Genomic DNA, 17,976 nt, shown 5'->3' on the forward strand with positions numbered 1-17,976 from the left:
TTGAATGGCAGAACGCCTACGATGCTCTTGATATTAAAGGATGAGACTGTTTCTTTTTTAATCGCTATGATGTAGAACGAAGACCTTGCGTGGGTTCTAAAAGGTATGTGTGATTATTTACAGGTGCGTCAGGCGGGTCAGCCGCCGAATACTCTGCCGTCCGGCTGACTGGGCGGGAAACGTGGTCCATACAACTTCTCGCCGCGAGGACCCCGACACATTACCACGGACGTAACGGGTAAGCTCACGAGCTGAGTGATCTGACGTCGGGCTTGAAATCATTCCTGCGTGGTGTGTACATATTTACGACTTGCTACTTTCAGCGCCCCTGTTTGTTTTCCTCTTGAGAGGCGAGAAGGAGATGTTAATATAAAAAGAACGAGGCCGGGAAGTAGGTCTCGACAACTGCGTTTTTGCCAGACTCAGTGTTGGCATAAAAAGGGGAAAGGCAGCAATAGGAACGAGAGACAATGACATCGATTGCGATGGCAAAGCTTGCGCGCACGAACAAAACAATCGAATAGAGAGAAAAAAAAAACAGGAAGCATTCTTTCGGAGTTGCACATCGACTTCAGCCTAGAAAAAAAAATGAAGGTTACGATGACCTCGTACGACGAGCAAAGTATACTTTAGCCATGGTCTCTAAATGAGTCTCATAAAATATCTGTTGTCAATACTCGCCAGAAAGGCAGTCATTGAATGTTTCTTTTGTGGGTGTGTAACGAACGTATAGACATATAACGGAAGGGATTAGTCGTCTCCGGCACAACACCGGCTGTCGGTACAGCTAACATATACAACTATAACTATATAACTATACGAATGAGAGAGGGTTTCAGCAAGCGTGCATCAAATCAGCATCTCGGAGAGGAAGGCAAACAGCAAGCGCATATGTAGGGCTCCCGTTCTGGTCAATTTTGGGCTCGGCATGGGACACTGTACTCGTGTAGGAAGCTCGTAGTCTCCGTTTGTCGGCGGAATGAGAACCATGCCGATCCCCTGTTGAGACCGTGACGCCTGTACCTAGTTGGGGCTTGCAGTATTTAAGAAGATCGCACTCAACCTCGAGATCAGTTTGCGCGTGTACTTTACCCTGCCCAGTCGAGCGAGGCGGACCTGATCGGCTCTGTATAACTAGATCAGTGATCAAAGAAGGCGAGGCGGTCGAGCGTACGGATCCTGGGGAGTCTCCGGCACGGATTCGATGACCGCGGCCGCGTAAAGCGTCCGCACTGTCTTTCGCTGTAGCGCTCGCCCCCCCCCCCCCCCTCTATTTTTTCCGTTTGGTCTATATAGGCCACTCTTAACGGCCTGAGGACTACCGACACCTACCAAGAAAACAACGAGGTTATCCCGTGGAGTTGCAGTGCCTGCGAAAGCGACGTATAGGCGATGTCTCCGTACAGGTCGCAAGGCATGTAATACATTCCGTTCGGGCCATGACACTCGTCGATCAGCCTTCGATTAAAGTACGGCCGGCTCGACGCGCATCGACGGCGATTGGTCACGCAGAACAATATTACAAATACTTGGCAACTCCGGCGGGGTGGAGGGGACTAAGAGTCGTCGCCTGCTCTCGCCCTATAGCTGTCGCGCACGCCCAGTGAACACTTCTTGCGCGCGGTGTTCGCGCATGCGTTCAAACTGTGTCGGGTTTCGCGCGTCGCCTAATCTTTAGACATTGCGAGGTGGGTCACTTCCTTCTTTGAAACGCAGTGTTGCGTACGCATGTGCTCGGGGGATCAGGAATGCGCGGTCTCCGCACGTGCGCATGCGCGAATGAGCCCGTGCACGAAAGCGTGAGTTCGTGAAAGCGTATCCGCGGGGGCTTAGTACGGGACACGGCTGTTTGTCTTTTCTTTTTTTGACTAGAACACCACGCGCAGACACGCCCGGGCGCGGAGGAAGGAAACGGTCAACGAACTTTAACTGAGGCAAAGGACTTTCCGACTTCGGGGAAATCTGCGAAAAAACGACTTTCGTTGTCGTCTATACTGCAATGCGAATAATCCGGGTACCGATTTACGAAGGTGTTAATACGGTCGAACGCTTCGTAGGGAAAACCGCGTCGGTCAAGGAGCAGCAGTTCTCATGGTTGAAGTATTCAGAACATGCGAAAAAAAAAAAGGAACAAGAAGAATCCTCGAATCGGGCCCTGCGCACGGACAGGCTGCAAAGCTACTCAGAAGGGAGAACGATGATGTCAAAAATTAAATTATGGGGTTTAACGTGCCAAAACGACTTTCTCATTATGAGGCACGCCGTAGTGGAAGACTACGGAAATTTCGACCACCTGGGGTTCTTTAACGGGCACCTAAGTCTAAGTACACGGGTGTTTTCGCATTTCGTCCCCATCGAAATGCGGCCGCCGCTGCCAGGATTCGATCCCGCGACCTCGGGCTCAGTAGCCCGACACCATAGCCACAGAGCAACCATGGCGGGTAACGATGGTATCCCAAGGCGGAGAGGAATAACTGAGCATATTTAGAGAAAACAAAAACAAATAAAAATTATTCGTTCGTTTTGTTCTCTGTGACTTCACACGCTAAACACACACACAACAGACGCCACACCAAAGTATCTGCCTGTTCTGTCCTCCTTTTCCTGCCAACTTTTCCTTGTGCTTCATTATTTTAAATACTTCGACAAAATAACAGGAATGTCGGCCGTCAAATGGGAAGCTATTGAATTCACACACGGTTGTAGCAGAGTCGGGCTGAGATAGTCCGGCTCGGCGAAAATATGTATCGTTGAAAGGAAGCGCGGTAAATCCGCATATGAAGCATGGACGACGCAATGCGCGATCTTTCGTTGATTCTTGTTTTTTTTTCGAGAACATGACTTTCCGTGGCTGCATCCGCCTTCCTCTTGACGTGAATTCATTGATTGATTGATCGATTAATTAATTAATTCAGTAATTCATTGATGAAAAGGTCTCAAAGCGAGTGGGATTCAGGCCGCACCTCGTCTGCCATGGTATCGAACTCTGGACATCTTTCTCAAGATGACGCCGTAGTCAGGGCTAATACAGAGGTTCAATTGCGTGCGGTAGTTGTTGTGCGGTATCGTTCACACAAGCCCAGTGCCGACGGGACGAGGTCTGAGTGGCAATGGGCACCGAGGCGAGCAAACACAACTCGCAAACACGGGGTTCGAACCATCGTGGCTTGCCGCGAATCGCCCGCCGTCTCTTAACAGTGTTTAAGTCTTTAGAACCGAGCAGCGAAAACGCAGGCAAAGGACCGAGACGGAACGCGCATGAGCTGCGCCGATATGAACTCCACGCGAGCGCGTCGAGTCAATATAGTCAAGCCGATCGACCCAGTCAGACGCGACACTACTATACGTTTACACGCATCTTGTCGCGCCATAGAGGAGGCGTTGGTCAAGCGGATTGTTGGGCTACACATATTAACGCGACAGCGTTAAGGAGCTCGTGTCGCAGAAAAGCCCGTGTCGTCGGCGTCATCGGCGTTGGCCGTGAGCGACAAATCCCAGAAAGCACTTCATAAATAAAAAACATCTTGCAAGATGGGCTGGTGGGAATCGAACCAGGGTCTCCGGAGTGTGAGACGGAGACGCCACCGCTCAGCCACAAGTTCGTTTTCAACCCACTTATCGACCCTTCCAGGCGCGTTGCCGGACCGGATAGAGCGTTTACGTGAATTCGATGACCGGATTTCGGCCCGACAATATTAAGTCGACTCTATCCTACTTTATCAGGCTTATGTAAAACGTGGGTGTAGACGACAACCCCTAACGCTTTGGAGCGTTAGCACAATTACAAGCGCCTGGCCAAGGCAGGACGGGATTGCCTGTCACTCCGCAGACGGGCTAACCCATAACCCGATTCGACGTTTCTTTTTTCTTTCAGCCCGACAACCGATAAGTGTTTAAGGCGGCGAGAGTCGCAGCTCCACTAGTATACCCGACACGATGTCGGCTTCGTGTGTAAGCTCCGTATCGTGGCTATACAGAAGAACTTTTCTTCTTGTCGTCTCTGAAAGATGGGGACAGTAAAATAAAACGCGGCTCCGGAAAGAGGAAGAGAAGCAGAAAGAAAAGGCAAGACCGCAAGCAACATGCCGCTATTGCTAGATGGTACACGACGTTTTTCGGTAGAGAGCTTCGCTGGAAAACATTACAGCCAAAACTGCACGACATCGCGACGACTTCAGCAGCCACGCGCCTTTGTTGCGGGCGCTTCCGAAAAGCGGACGTTCGGTGCCCGGACCGAAGACGACACAGTGTGTCGGCCGTAATTGGAAGCTTCCTCTTGCCTTGCCATTTAAAGTGCATTTTCTCGTCGTCCTTTCGTACGAATGCTTTCTTCTCTTTCCTCTCTCCGGCCGATTCCTCCCCCTCCCCGGCCCGTGTTGAAAGAAAAAAAAAAAACGCAACGGTTGGCACGGGGCAATTACGGTTCCTTGAGTTGGCGCTGGCAAGTTTTCCTTTCTTCGACACCGGTCCCTCGGGATGCTCGTGATGTTTACCCCGCCAACTTTTCGTCTGTCAGCTTCCTGCGCCTAACAGCAGAAGTTCTGCTTCTGCCGTTAGTTTACTCAGAGTGCCGGCAGTGCGTTGGGGCGACTGCGGCCTTGTTTGTTGTTGCGCCGCAAAATGGCGGGGGCGCAAGCGCGTTTCCTCGAGGTCCAAACCACTAAGACGCTATGTCCAAACAGCGATTGTCGTTCGGCGGGCTGCGCTTTGCGACAAAATGAAGATTGAAGTGGAATCAAGTTTAAAACACAACACGAAGGTCCTGCATCGTCTTGACGATGAAAATCATTTAGCCACTCTTCACAGCATTTTTTTTTTCTTTTCTTTTATGGCGAAAGCGCGGTAGGTGCTTTTGAACGACCTTTATGTAAGGCAGTGGAAATGTTTGCCTCTCTACTCACGCGACATCTGTAGCTGTTTTAACTGCGGTTGTTACTGGGATAACTGTATAACTTATAGTCGGATACAACTTTAGAAAAAAGGGGGCGTTTACTCCTCCAAGGCGGATGCACACGAGCATCCAGCAATGGGCGTGCACTCTGGACCGACGTCATGCGCCGGACGGCCAGTGACTTCGCCGCTTCGGTCATCTGGGCGGGACCTCCCCTTTTTTCTAAAGTTGTATCCGACTATAGAAATAATCGTGGGCCGACTTCGCAAAGCTGTTCGTTTGTAAGAACTGCCTTTGGGTCACCCGCCTTCTCTGAATGTTGTGCTCGCTATATCATCACCTTGACCCTTCGTTGGGCCTTCGAATGGCACGTGGTTTACCTCACTGCGAGGCGACTTTGCACTCGTTCGCTTGCGTACGCAAGAGGCCACCGCTTCCGCATCGGCACGAAGGCCTCGTGCGACTTTTTGCTTTTGCGCCGAGGTCAACGAACACATCCTCGACAAAGCGCTCAGAGATGCTAAAGTGCTGGGACGCCGGACTCGATCGTTTCTCGCACGGAAAGCCACAAGAGCCTTGCTGTGTTTTTTTTTTTTGTCAGAACGACTGGGCTATGTTACCACCTTTGAATGTGTACTGAAAGCGGTTCTTTATATGCGCGCACACCACCTGCAGTCTCTTCCCTCGTTTCATTTTCTTTCTCCTCTCCCACTTTTACAGTGTGGGGTAGCAAACCGAGTCACTGTGGGAGGTCATTCCATATTTTTAATGCTGAAAACGAGGATGTCCTTTTTCCATAGTTTGTGTTACATCTATAGGTAGTAAAAAGTCGAAATTCCGCGCTAGCCTAGTGCGGTTGGTATTAGTGAGTGCCCACAAATTCGTAAGGTGGCTGTTTTTTTTAAGTATAATTTAAAAAAAAGAATACCTATATTATACTAAAACAAGCCGCAGATACAGATAGTATAAACTTAGCCTGGAGTAGCGGGGGAGCATTTGAGTGAAAAGACAACGTTCATGTAAGGATTTCTAAATAACCATTGTCGACCACGCACACACACAAAAAATAACGAAAAAGACAAAAAAGAAGGCGAAGATGAGAAGAAACAGAAGAGAACGTGGGTGGTTCGACATAGTGTTCCTTTCCGTGTAATAGTGTATAGTTTAAGTAACGACAAAAGCGATAAATCATGCATTTCCGTTTAATAGTGTATAGCTTAAGTGACAACTAAACAGATAAAGCATTGATTGAAGTTCCCACGCGGGGCGTTCGGTATGACGCTTCGGCGCTCATGCTTAGGTTGCAGAATCGAATCACGGTGGTCCAAACGTTGCTTTCGGATGAGAAAACTCCTCACATAAAAAGAAAGAGATAAAAAGACACTCTCAAGGCCGCGATGGCATTCATAAAAAAATGGAAAACGAAATAACAAGAAGATGAACATGGAGATAAAGACCATGTGCCTGTTTGTTCATACCGGCCGCTGCGCGAAGTTTATGAGGGCGCGAACGAAAGGATAGCGTCGTTCCCGCCTCAACCCCGTCCCTCTCCGCACCGATTTCCATCCAACCGATTCCGTGCTGGGCGTCGAAGGCTATGGGGCCGCTTTAGCCAGTCGGAACAGAGAACCATACGAAGGACTCCTCCATAGCCCGCCTTGGATTACCCTCCGCGCCCAAGACCGGCTGAGCCGTCGCGTAGCCCCACCTTTCACATCTCTCTCTCTCTCTCTCAATTAAGAACCTCTCTCTCACTGAAGGATTGGGTTTATAGAGCGGACAACGCGAGAGTCCTCCTCATTTTCTTTGGAACACGCAGGCGGCTCTCTCTTTGCAGACTTGCTGCCCCGGCTTCGCCTACAAGCTTCACTGAACTGCACGGAAGTTGGCGAAACGGGCTGCTTCGCTTGCCCAAGGCCCATCGAACTAAGAATGCCCGCGCGCTGCTCCGCAGCGCAGCAAAACGCGCGCGTGGTATACGTGCATGTATACATAGAGACCGCGCCTGCTCGCGGTCCTCGCCTGCTCGCCACAATTCATATCGGCGGCGGTAACGCGTAAGCAAGATCGACGTTCGCGAGGTCAAGCTCTCTCTCCGCGACGGCGTGTGGCTTACGTCTCGGCGTCGCTAGCATAGCATACCGCGCCGAACGAGCACACACGTCGCGGTGCTGGCTGGGTTGTTTGCATTTCGCGCATTCTTCGCAACGTCTCCGCGCGTTGCGGTATGTATACTGTTTGGAGAAGGTAGACGGGGCGCGGAGTGTGCCGAGAGACCCATCGCGCGGCACGTGGTGGTGGGGAAATTAAAAAAAAAAAAAGAAAACAGCGTTGCGGCGGCCACTCCAGTTGTGCGTGTATATATATATCCCTTCAGCCGCATATTTCTCTTTCTCATCATATATACTCGTCCGTCTGTGTTTTGTACGGAGAGGTGGAGAAAGTATCCGCGCACTCGAGATGGAGCGAGACGTACGGAGCGAGGGGCGGTGGGTTGTGCCGCGACGGCTTGCGGCGGTCGCGTTGAGTGCTGCTCGCTTGAGAGTGTTTGTACAAGCCAAGGAGACGGAGTTCGGGAAGGGAGTCGCGAGATTTGGAGTGCAGTGGCCCCCGCGTGCGCTGGGCTGTTGATACTGGTGCGGCCGTGGCCCATTAGAGGAATGTGGTCGTCGTCGTCGGAACCGAGTGTTTGTGTCGGGTAAAGAAAGGGTATAAAAGGGAAGGGTGGCTTTCAACCGAGCTTCAACAGTACATTTTTTTTCGATAATTTGGCGCGCCAACTGGACAACATCGAATGAATGGGCTCCGCGTTCTTGACAAGATTAAAAAAAAAAAAAAACCCGGGTTGTGCTGTGTTCATCCACTCCGTGTCGTCCAGTTCGTGATATGAATTAAAAGAATAACAGAACTCGAAAAGAGAACAGAATGGAAGAAACAGTGAAGAAACAATCAGCAGCAAACTTCAGCGATGCCCACCTGCTCCGGACTCATTTCTTACGACGACGGCAGAATTTCACAGTGGACGCCGTCATCCTCTCGAGAACCGCTATACTCTGCGTTGCACGCAACGTCGTCTTATCGTTCGGTACAGTATATAGCCCGCCGTGGCCTCCGAGATACGTGAACAAGGGTCGCCACTCTCGGGGTCTGCACGACGCAGGAAACCGCGGGGAAATGATAAAAGCTCTGAATCTGCGCAGGATCGAGCTCAGCGGTTCGCAACGCCGGACTCCCATCTGCACGTTGCCCTAAGCGCACGACTTCCACTCGCAGCGCAGGTGGTGGACCACGTTTTGTATACCTTCACAATATGGCGAGGGGGAGGCAAGGAACGAGGAGGAGGGCTGACGACGATGACGCGTTAGCGACGATGCCGTCGTCGGCGTAACAGAAAGGACGGACACCGGGACACGATGTAAAGGTACCGTAGTGCAACGCTATTCCTCTCCACGTTTAGCCAGTGGTCCGAGCTTACCCCCCCCCCCCTTTCCCCCCCTCCGCTCACAATATCACGGGCCGTGTATGCGGTGGATGATAGAGAGGAAATGGAATCGAGCGAAAGGAATCATTACAGCAAACCCACGTATGGCCCGGATAACATCGTCACGGTGCCACGAGGGCGACGGAGAAGATCACTAAGACGAGAGAGACGACCGCAGTGGGGCGAGCCTAACGTTCCGCCATACGGGTTGTATACCGGCCATTTGTGAATAGTAAACGCAGTTCCCATTTAAAAACCTTATATCTCTGCCCGTTTAATTTTTTGTTACGCAGCCGTTTGGAGAACGCAGCCATAGTGCGAAACGGCGAGCTAGAGGTGTGGCAGGCCGTTCGTTGGAGCCTCTTAGTGCTTACCACCTCGCCCGCATGCCACATAGGGGATCTACGTTTTTTTGAGTCGCTATACTTTGCACCGACACGAAATGTCGCGGAGAGGAAGCGTACGGCAAGATATGTGTGTAAAGGCGCAAAGGCCCAGGCAGCGCTAGACACGCAGTGAGGCACACTAACAGACACCTGACGATATAATGATTCTGTTGTACCACAGCGACCCACTTTCGACCACCCGAACAAGATCGGTCTTTTTGGAGCGCTCTCCAGTGCCCTTGAAAACGACCACCCGCGGTGGTGCCATTCAGGCGCGCAACGTTGTGGGAAGCTGCACGCAAGAACTTGGGGTGAATGGCGATGGGCCATTTCGCGCGTTTCGTGGCCAAGAGATTCGTGGTCACCACGTATCCGCGCGAGCCTGCCCGTGAGGTTGCCGCTTCGGCTGCCAAGAACACGAAAGGAAGAGCGACGAAAAGCCAAGTTAGTTATATGCAGAGAACAACGTAGCATTAACAGCCGCAGAACAGTTTGTTCATTTTTTTTAAAGGATAAATATGTTCTTAAAAAATTTATTACTGAGCCTAAATAAAGAACAATTTCACCTAATTCCTGACCAAATGCACCGAACTATTTCTCCGTGCTAAGGGCCCGTACATGGTCGCTCCGCCCGTCCGTTCCGCCCTCGTCCGGTCGCGAGCGGAAGCCCGAAAGGCGGAAGGTGTCGCAAAATTCGATGCACGCTCAATCCGCACGAGCGGAACGCACGCGCACTCCTATTGGGCGACGCGGCCTGTTGACAGCTGGCAACCGTTCGGCGGAGCAAAGGTGTTCAAGGTTGGCAACGACCTTTGACAGCAGACGACACTGGCATATTTTTGCAGATGTGATTTCAATTTTCCGCGTTCCGGCGAAAATGCGACTCTAGACTGCCACATTCTGTTCTGCAGCCGTATGTGTTGCATTGGCACCGTCATCCTTCTTCGAAACATTGCACAGTCGTCTTATCTGCGCCACCTTTTACAGATGTATTGCAATCGCATCACGTCGCAGCACGCGACGTATTCTCGGATGATTACTTTCAGTGCACGCTGCCTTGGCTGGTTGAACAAAACCTCTCTAATTATCCAACGTGATGCGTTCTGCGACACGCGAACCTGATATTGTCGCCGGAAGCGCGGTGGCGCGGTTTCTATAGTGTTAGTGACAGCTTGCAAGAATACAGAACACACGCACATCTGTCGCGGAATGCATTTGCGTAGGTCGCCAAGACGCACATTTCTACCACTGAGCACGCGTGTGAGGCCCCGAGTACAGCTTGCTGATACGCTTGCTCGTGCTTTTTTTTTTTCACTCTGCCAATTTTAAGAGGGTGCTTAAAGCAGTTGGATGCATGGAATGCCTTTTCCTTAAATGATATGCTCAGCGATGACTGAAGTTCTCACCGTGTGCAGAAAAAGTTGTGCATGAGTGGTTAACTTCATGCAGCAAGGAATTGAAGGTTAAGCAGTGAGTGTACAATTCATTATGACTGGCTTAAAGCAATGTGTATGTATTGCGGTGACCTTATGCAGATATATGCATACTCATGAGATATGTTTCCAAGGGGAGTACTTATTTGAAAGCATATAATTTACATTGCTGATAAGAAAACTTATTTTGAGTGAAATCAAACAATTGCATTCTTTCTTGCCAGCCTGGCTACCCAATATGTTGCCACCTTACTACTTAACATACCTAATTTAACATTTCAAAAATGCACAAACATTACCAAAGCGCACAAAATTAAGCAGTACCTTGACAGGCATGCTTCCTCTCTCACCCATGGCACCAAACAAGGATGTTCGACTTGAGACTGTTTGATACTGTTGGCATCATACATGCGTGTTCTATTTTGATTGCTCTACATATAAAAAATAAGCTCTACTCAGGTTATGTGAGTTAGTTGGGCATGGGCTGCATGTTGTTTATGTATTTATGCAGTAACAACCTTGCTAGCTCATGCACAGACATATTTTAGGGAAATGAAAAATGCATAGCATAACATAAACAGCTGGCCAGTGCCTGCATTTATTTGAAAGCAAGCCGATATTATCAAGTGTAGCTTAGCAGTGAGTTCAGTGACATCTTGTGGTGTGAAAAGGTTGATGTAGTTAGTAGTTTCGTGTTCGGCTTTCTTAATTAGTTGGTGTTTTAACATGCACATGACAATGAAAAGAAGGCACACATGGTGGAACACAGGGCCACACAAAAAGTGGGGAAACAGTTGAAGCGGTCTGCGCTGGACGCATGAAAGAAGACGAAGGAAGGTGCTAGGGGAGAAGTGAGAAGGAAGAAGTTGGAATAAAATGGCGGACGACACCCGTCTCACTTAGATGATGTCATTTCTGTTGCCGTTCTAGTTAGGAACGCTACATTTTGGCGCAGCCGACAGTTTTCGAAGACCAGCGATGCGGGTGACGTTTTTCGTCGACCAGGCGTCATCAGAGTCTGTTGTGTTCACCCGATACCAAGTGCACGGTGAGCCAGCGACGGACCTTCCTCTTGAAGTTAGTTCTACCGCGCTGATCAACGTGGTACTGCAACAAGCTGCAATCAGCCGCCAAGCCCTCGTGCAAACAGGATCGGTGACAGTGAATCTACAACTGCAGACACTGAGCGAACTCGTTCTGGAACCCATACGACGTGGCACCCTCAAAGAGGAAACGCCTGCCGGGAAGGTGAGCCTAGACTTGAGTGTTATGGAACTGCAAAGGAACATTATACAACAGATCGAAATAATGAGAACTTTCGTCCAAGCGCTTAGTCGAGAGCACTCAGCACGAAGTATTGTTGAACCAGATGTTTTTGAAGGAAAATCGCAAAATGCACACTACTGGCTGTGTTTTTTCGAGTACGCCTGTGACAAGAATCTGTGGCACTCCGACGACACAAAGATTTTGCATATGCGCCGCTATTTGGGCGGTATAGCCAGAAAATGGTATGACGTGCAACTCATGGATTATGGAACAACATGTTGGAAACTGTGGAAAAGCAACTTTTTAGGGGCTTTCGAAGGCAACGCAGTAGAAAGATGGGATGCGGCACTGCGGTTCAGTTATACAGGTGGCTCTCTGCTTGAGTACTGTCTTGAGAAGCGTCGCCTGTTGTATTCTGCAGAACCGAAGCTGTCGTCTTCTGCTGTTGTAGCTTTGATAACGCAAGGGTTGTGTATCGAGATCCGTAGTCATGTCCAGCTCAAAGGTCCAAGAACGTTTGATGACCTTCTGAACTTTCTACAGACCTCAGTGCCAAGAATTACATCGAGAAGACAGCCAAATGGTAGAACAGAGCAACTTGATTCCAATCTAGAGTCGTTGCCGTCAACTGAATGTGAACACAGCTTCATAAACAAATCTCTGGGAAGCGTAAATCATGACTGTGAGGATGGTGAAGAACCAATTACCGCAGTTCACGGCAACCTACTTCCACATAATCTGTCTACCGTGCATCACAAGCCCCAGAAAAAGAGCTTCAGTGAGACAGTATATTTGGTGTCGTCAAGCTTATTGTACGCCCCAATTAAGGTAGATGGCATTGAAGTGAAGGCTCTCGTTGACAGTGGAGCTTCGGTATCTATTATCAACAAGACTCGAGTGGATGCCAGTCGTCTGCACGCTGGTAGAACATTGCGTGTCCAAGCCTACGATGGGTCAGTGACCATGCATAGCGAATGGGTAACCCTGGCTATTGAATTTCAAGGAAATGCTATTACCAGTGACGTATTGGCCATTCCCAATGTCACCTACGATTTTCTTTTGTCCCGTCCAGACATGAAAAAACTTAAGATGAACCTCTATTGGGATGACAAGGTAATGGCCGAAGACACGATAAGAACAGAAGACCCTGGTGAAGAACCTAGTGTATCAAGGCTAATTTTTCACCACGAAGACATCAAGACTAAGTACCCAGAGCTTATATGCATAGGAAGCTACCCTCCAGCAATGAAATCCCATGTCGTTCCTTTCGAGCTCGCAGATAAAACAGTGGTTCGTAGAACCCCCTATAATATGTCCAGAGATAAAAAGGTGTGGCTGAAAAAGGAGTTGCAAGAAATGTTAGACGCAGGTATCATCCGGCCTTCTGTATCCCCATTTGCTTCTCCTATCACTATTGCACCTAAAGAAGACGGGACATTCCGCCTCTGCACAGACTACCGGGCTCTCAATCGTCAAACTGAATTGATACCTTATCCAATGCCGAGAATCGACGACATCATTGACGAAACCGGTGGTTGCCATTGGTTTTCACGAATAGATCTCTGCAAGGGCTTTTGGCAGATTCCACTAAGTGAAGAAACGAAGAAGTACACCGCGTTCATAACCCCATTTGACTTGTTTGAGTACAACCGCCTACCATTTGGTTGGAAAAACTCCCCTGCGTGGTTTCAGAAGATTATGACGGACATTCTGAAACCTTACCTGGGCACATTTTGCAATGTGTACATCGACGACATCATCATCTACTCAAAGACAAAGGACGAACACCGTAGTCATCTTTCAAAAGTTCTTCATGCCCTCAGTCTTGCCCAACTCAAAGTCAACTTCAAGAAAAGTGCGTTCTTTCAAGATACCGTAGTATTTCTTGGCAGGGTGTTTGATGGACAGACTAAAAGCACCAAGCAAGAATCGGTAGAGAGAATCTCCAAGCTGGTAAAGCCTTATGATGTGCACTCCCTGCGCGTTTTTCTTGGCCTTGCAGGACACTTCCGGGCGTTTATCAAAGACTACGCACTGAGAACAAGGTGCCTCACACGTTTAACTCAGAAAGACGTGCCTTTTCATTGGGACGAGAAGTGCGAAGCTGTCTATCGTGAGCTTGTAAAACTAATATCGTCGGACCCCATCTTGCGAATACCGGATTTTTCCTTGCCTTTCGTGCTGAACACGGACGCATCACATTATGCTACCGGTGCAGTTCTATACCAGAAGCCATCCAAACAAGCTGATCAAACCAAACACTACGTCGTGGGGTACTACAGCTATACCCTGAAACCCGCCGAAATCAATTACTGTACCACAGAAAAGGAAGCTCTGGCCGTCTTAAAAGCTGTGCAGTACTTTCGTACTTACCTGGAAGGTGCCAAATTCATACTTTTCACGGACCATCAAGCATTGACTCAACTTCTGAGCATGGCCCAGCCAAGAGGCCGCATTGCTAGATGGGTGAACTATCTGCAACAATTTGATTTCGTAATTTCGCACCGTCCTGGCCCACTCCTCACTGACGCTGACGCACTATCAAGATTACTTGTACAGGAATCAAGCAATAATCCAGATACAATCAATCATATTAAGCTATGGGAAGGTACAGAAGAGCTCCAGTTTATCAATGGAAGGTATCACGTACCACCAACTATGATTCCAAGGATTCTTCATCTATACCACGACACCCCTGAATCGGGTGGACATGATGGCTTCTGGCGCACTTATAAGAAATTGCTCATGAGATTCACATGGCCGGGCATGAAAAACGACATCAGCCATTACATCCGCACATGCCACCTCTGCCAGGTGAACAAAGTTAAATTCAAGCAATCGACAGACGTTATGACAAACCCTGAATATTCAAGCATCCCGTTCGAAGTAATTCATTTGGACTTCGCGGAGCTCAAAAAGAAGGGGGAAGGAGTCAAGCGAACGCAAGCTTTCTTGCTCTCCATAGATGAGTGCACACGGACGATTGCGGCTAAAGCTGGCAAAGAAGACGCAAACAGCGTAATAGACCTCCTCAAAGCTGAGTGTTTTAAACACACAAAGACGCTCGTCTGCGACAACGGGCCGGCTTTTCGGAGTGCCAAATTATCAAAGTGGGCCCAGGAGCACGGCATCACGATAAAGTATTCTTCTCCATACCACCCGGCAACAAACGGCCTAGCGGAACGTGCCATACGAGACATCAAACAGTATCTGAAGATGTATCCAGACTTTGCCGGTGGCTGGAAGTGCTGTCTCGAGGCCGCTGTGAAGCATCACAACAGATCATACACCACGAGTTTAGGCTGCAGCCCTCATTTTGTAACTTCAGGTACAGCGCCCATACTTCCTGCAGATCGTGAGCTAGGTCTCCTAGAGAACCTCGAACTTGCGGAAGTAAAGAAAACTGTCAAAGAACAGGAGATCTACAAGCGCCGCATGAAGCGAAACTTTGATAAAAGGCACAGTAGCGAGATACCGGACATACAGCCTGGAGACTATGTCCTTGTAAGGAAAGGAGCTGTGCCCTCAAATTCAAAATATTGCGGACCATTTCAAGTTATTAAGACGGCATGCCAGCATGGAATATTGAAGAATGTCTGGTACGCCGGAGCCTCGGGCCAAACGGAGTGCGCCGCTATTGGAAACGTATTCAAGTATTACCCCAGGAGGTGTAATTAAAAGAAATCCGGAAGAGTGAAGCGGTCTGCGCTGGACGCATGAAAGAAGACGAAGGAAGGTGCTAGGGGAGAAGTGAGAAGGAAGAAGTTGGAATAAAATGGCGGACGACACCCGTCTCACTTAGATGATGTCATTTCTGTTGCCGTTCTAGTTAGGAACGCTACAACAGTTACTGCCATTTTTTTTATTTGCATAGCAAACCAGCAAATAGTTCCTTAGGTTCGGTTTTGTGAGTAATGCACAAGGTGTTCTGCATAAAACTGAAAGATGGTTGTGCTCCTTTACGTATTCACTATTCGGGTAGCCAAATGAATGATACCCCCTTTGGCACTGTGAGAGCACAGAAATTTGCAGTCAAGAGGCCGCAGTGGCTCAGCCTCTGTGCCAAATGTAAAATTGTTCCAAAAGAAAACATGCATACCGGTGAATTGGGTATGCATTCACATCTGCTATTCAAATCCACACATCACAAGTAATCTTTCATTCCTTGGCACATTTCTCACCATTGTACAGACTTTGTTTCAGCGCTCTGTGCGTGCAGTAATATAACTTGGTAAATCAAAGCTGCGGTTATTCAATACCCAAGTAACCACGGATATCCGGGCGACGTCCGACGGACGTCCTTTCTGGATATTCGGGATGTCCGTGGGATATCCATGAATGTCCGACGTACGTCCGAGGGACGTCCCTGGGAAATCCAAAGGTAATCGCTTTGGCATCCGTAGTACGTCCGACGCGGACATCCAGCATGGACTTTCAGGGGACGTTCAGGATATATATATATATGTATATATAAATATATATATTCATATATATATATTTATTCATATATATATATGTGTGTGTGTGTGTGTGTGTGTGTGTGTGTGTGTGTGTGTGTGTGTGTGTGTGTGTGTGTGTGTGTGTCTTCCCGGGGATATTCCAGATATACACATGCCTTGAAGCGACAATAGCGGCCGGGACACATTCAAGCACCGGACCATTACATATATTACATTGGTCTAATGCTTGAATGCATTCTTGTTTTAAATAAACGAGAAATGAACTTACACCAACTTCCAAATACAATTAAACGTTTATTGTCACCTTATACATATACATAAAAAGACCAATAAGCAGATATATGCGTACTGTTCAAAGAACAAATAAATACACGGTTAAAGAAGAAAACTTGCAATTTCAATAGCACAAGAACAAGGTCGAGAACAGCAGAACAAAAATACTTATTGCCCACCCTGCTTTGACATTTGAGTTTGCAGCATGGAATAAAAAGAAAGAGCAAAAACACATCAATTAGCATTATTAAGCAGCGAAAGCAACAGAAATGACATGAAGGAATTAATCTTGACTACATCACTTCACTAGCACTCTGCGACACGGGCACAAAAGATGACATTAACTGGCTAATGCCTTAAACCTTAATGTCATTCGCGGGGTGCCACACGGACATGCTTAATGGTATTGCAGCTTAAATGTTATTCGCGACGTAGTGCGTTCTCGTAAGTCAACTTGCCGTCAAATGCGTACTCTCGTTCCCAATGTCTCCACGTTCTGACGTGGCTAAACGAACTATTAGTGAAGAACAATCAATACAATCTTCACTTTCTTTAAACAATAGCTCTTTCTCGTGGCGTAGTGCGTTCTTACAATTATTAAAACTCACTTGGCCATCGAATGCGTACTCTCGTTTACGATGTCCCCGCCGTGGCCGTAGTGACCATATTCTCACGATATTAAACAAACTTGTAGATAAAAACAACTAATATATTCTTCACTTTTTTAAAAGGAGCTTTTTATTTTCGTAGAGATCAGCAGGCGATCTTGCCGCTACTGACGGCTACAGCTCTGATCATGAGCGCATTAGCCAGGAGAAGCTGTTTGCCAGGAGAATCAAAGGGCGCCGATGATGAGTCCGCGGTAGCTAAAGCAAATGTAGACTCCGGGGTCCTGCTTACCAGAAAACCCGCATTGACTTGTGCGTACACCTCTCCTAAGGGATCCTGTTCCGTTCTCACAGCGAAGTGAACCATCCGAAGCGTCATGTAGAGTATATCCATCAGGGAAGCAACGCACATTGTCCTTAGTGCGCGTAGTCTCACAACCACCGTCCTGAACTTCCGATGTCGCCTCGGTGCAGCGACCAGCATCACAAGGCGTACAAATGTTTGCAGGGACAGCCCGACCGCACATGTTAATGCATGCGTGCGGGGTATACGCGCCACTGCACAGTTCTAGACTTGCGAATTCTCGAGCTGTTGACTGCTGGCTGCCGGTGCGAGATCCGAAGTCCTCGAATATCGTCTTTGTTTCCAGCGACGCTCGTTTTCGCGCGTGCGGCTTCTCCCGCAGTCTAGGCATCCTGGCACCTGTGAAGAAAACACATTTCAATACCCAAACGAATTAAAAAAGAAATCGATGTAGCTGTCATACCTTGGTAGCTGAGTAGGAGACTTCGGCAGGCACGGAAGGTGACAAACGCTGCTCCGCTGCCCTTAAAACGATCGCAGAATGAAAAATGGCGTGGCGACGATGGCTAGAGCTTGGATTGGATTGGATGACTGCAGCGTTCTGCTTTGCCAAGGTTAAAACACTTCCACGTGCATCTACGCAAACATAAATAGGTTTTTAAAATATTCTATTATTACACAGTGAAATATTTACTTATTCTGGGCATATTCCGTATCTGATTTTCGAGTTTTTAGTTTCTGCTAAAGCTGTCGGCGCCAGAAAAACATAGCCTTTGAGATTACTGTCAATGCATGGCGGCTCTGACGCATTATAGCTTTCGTAATCGCTTTCAACGCACGCAGCCACCAAAAGCGTAGCCTTTGAGATTTGTTT

The 17,976-nt window shown here is 48.5% G+C and overlaps 1 protein-coding gene and 1 long non-coding RNA gene across 3 annotated transcripts in view; one reads left to right on the forward strand and one right to left on the reverse strand.

The window, feature by feature from the left end:
* LOC135899814 (bromodomain-containing protein 4-like) overlaps nt 1–17,976 on the forward strand; it is a 395,916-nt gene that overhangs the window by 127,097 nt on the left and 250,843 nt on the right. For both annotated transcript variants that reach the window (XM_065429162.1, XM_070534101.1), the window contains exon 2: nt 124–238. The gene's annotated coding sequence lies outside the window, so the exon portion shown is untranslated. The remainder of the gene's footprint in view (nt 1–123; nt 239–17,976) is intronic.
* On the reverse strand, nt 16,903–17,686 carry LOC135899904 (uncharacterized). The gene is made up of 2 exons (XR_010563744.1): nt 17,566–17,686; nt 16,903–17,501 (listed from the first exon to the last, which is right to left on the reverse strand). It is a non-coding gene; the product is annotated as an uncharacterized lncRNA (long non-coding RNA).

Source organism: Dermacentor albipictus, chromosome 2 (assembly GCF_038994185.2).
Source record: "Dermacentor albipictus isolate Rhodes 1998 colony chromosome 2, USDA_Dalb.pri_finalv2, whole genome shotgun sequence".
Classification (NCBI taxonomy): Eukaryota; Metazoa; Arthropoda; class Arachnida; order Ixodida; family Ixodidae; genus Dermacentor; species Dermacentor albipictus.